Genomic DNA, 2,214 nt, shown 5'->3' with positions numbered 1-2,214 from the left:
TGAGCTTTTCTAATAGTGGTCCCATATAATATTTGTCCTTTTGAAATGTACTAATGTCACTCAACTTAAAGCCCTCCAGGTTCATTTATGGTATGAGTGTTTCAGAGATTAATTATTATTCTTTAGTATTGATAAATATTTTCTGTTTATTTTTGCTCTTGTGAATGTTGCTGCAGTGAATATGGGTGTGCATATATCTATTCATGGCTCTTGTTTCTTAGGTATATACACCAAGGAGAGGGACTGCTGTGTCCTATGGTACTTCCAACTTTGTGAGGAAATGCCATACCACTTTCCACAGTGGTCACACCATTTATCATCCCACCATTTATCAGGTCTTAGTCTCTTCACAGTCTTACTAGCATTTGTTATTTTCTGTCACACCCCTAATTTTGGCTGTACTCATTACACTGATCTTATTGTATGACATTGTTCATTCAGTTCATTCTGAACTTATCTAAATCTCTTAAACTTCTTGGAATATTCTCCACCTTTCTCCCCTGGCACAGGGGAAAAAGTCAGGTATCAGACCCTTTCATTACAGCCAGCAAGGCCCAGCATGCCACATGAATGAGGCAAAATAACTTCAGATATCCAGAACATTTCCAGAAGAGGTATGAAAGGACTTAAAACATTTTTGGAAAAATGCCCTTTTCTTTACATTCTATTTTTCCACAAATTTTTGAGCCCACACTTCCATATAATAGTAGATATTTCAGTTATAAATTTGATTCACTTGTTATTTTACATTACTCCATAGCATAGCAGTTTTTTTTTTTATATGCCTCTAAACACACCAGCCACTCCTCAGAAACCCTATACAGGGTCGCTTTGAGTCAGAACCAACTAGGTGGCAGTTAACAACAACATTTATTTAAGAACCTTTCTATCTTTTTTTCTTTCTGTTTTCTTCTTCCTTATTTTCTTGCTGTTTTCATAAAAAAGAAATGTATTAGTGAACTTGCCTCTTTGGATGAGAGAGTTAAGGTAATTTAATGAATAATTCCTGAATTACCATAATGTCTTTGTTTTAAAAAAATTGTATTAATTGTATACTTCCCTTCATTGGAGCAGGAAGTAAAAGAGTACGCCTTGCAAAATCATGCCCACACCCCGCCCGCCCCCAATGTCTAATCTTCACATCTATTTTTCCAAGTAGTCCTGGTGTGGCACTGTAGAATAAGCACTGGACTGCAAGGCCAGTTTGAATCATAAGTTCAGCGGTTCAAACCCACTAGTTGCTCTTCAGAAACCATATACAGGGTCTCTGTGAGTTGATAGTGACTTGATGACATTTATCAACAGTAAGTTTTTCCAAGTTTATATCACTTTGAGGTTTTAAGATTGGAACTATTTTTCAAAACAGGCCGATTTCAATTGCATGCAAAACATATTGTGGTTAGGCCATATAAAGGGAATAGATAACTATGAACATACAATGTGTAAGCACAAACATGTTATTTAAAGGTAGGAATGTGTTTTGAGTTCTTAGAGATGGGACAACTGAATCAGCCACTTTTGTTGTTGAGTGCCATCAAGACAATTCTGACTCATAGCGACCCTGTATAGGGTTTCTGAGAAGGAGCTTGTGGATGTGAACTGCCTACGTCATGTTTCACAGTCCAGTATTGACCTTACAGTGCAACACCAGTGGTTAAAACTTCTGGGATGTGTTTTGAATTCTTAGAAATGGGACAATTGAATCAGCCTCTTTTAGAGTATGGGGGGGGGGTAGTTTTCCTCAAAAACATATATATATATATTTTTTAATTCTTTGTTTTTGTCTCCTTCACCATCTATGTCCATTGTAAGAGCAGGAACTTCCAGTTCTTGATACATAATGGTGGTGGTAATGGTGAGTTGGTTCTGACTCAGAGTGACCCTGTATATGGTTTTCAAGGCTGTAAATACTTTTGGGAGGCAAAAGTGTGGTCTGTGTCCCAGAGAGCAGCTGGTAGATGTGATCTACTGATCTTTCCGTTAGCATCCCAGCTCGTAATCCACTATACTACGAGGGCCCCTTGACACAGAGTAGGCAAGCAATAAATATCCGAATAAAGTAAATGCATAAAACCATACAAAAAAATCACAAGAGCCAAACCCAAATTAGGGAACACTATCCAGTTGATTTCTCTATTTTTGGTTATAGAAAAAGTTGTTTTTTAAAAGATGTTCATCTGGAACCTTGAGATTATGCTGAGTGAAATTAGTCAC

This window comes from Chrysochloris asiatica, unplaced genomic scaffold, assembly GCF_000296735.1.
Source record: "Chrysochloris asiatica unplaced genomic scaffold, ChrAsi1.0 scaffold00002, whole genome shotgun sequence".
Taxonomy (NCBI): domain Eukaryota; kingdom Metazoa; phylum Chordata; class Mammalia; order Afrosoricida; family Chrysochloridae; genus Chrysochloris; species Chrysochloris asiatica.
This window is presented reverse-complemented; position numbering follows the sequence as displayed.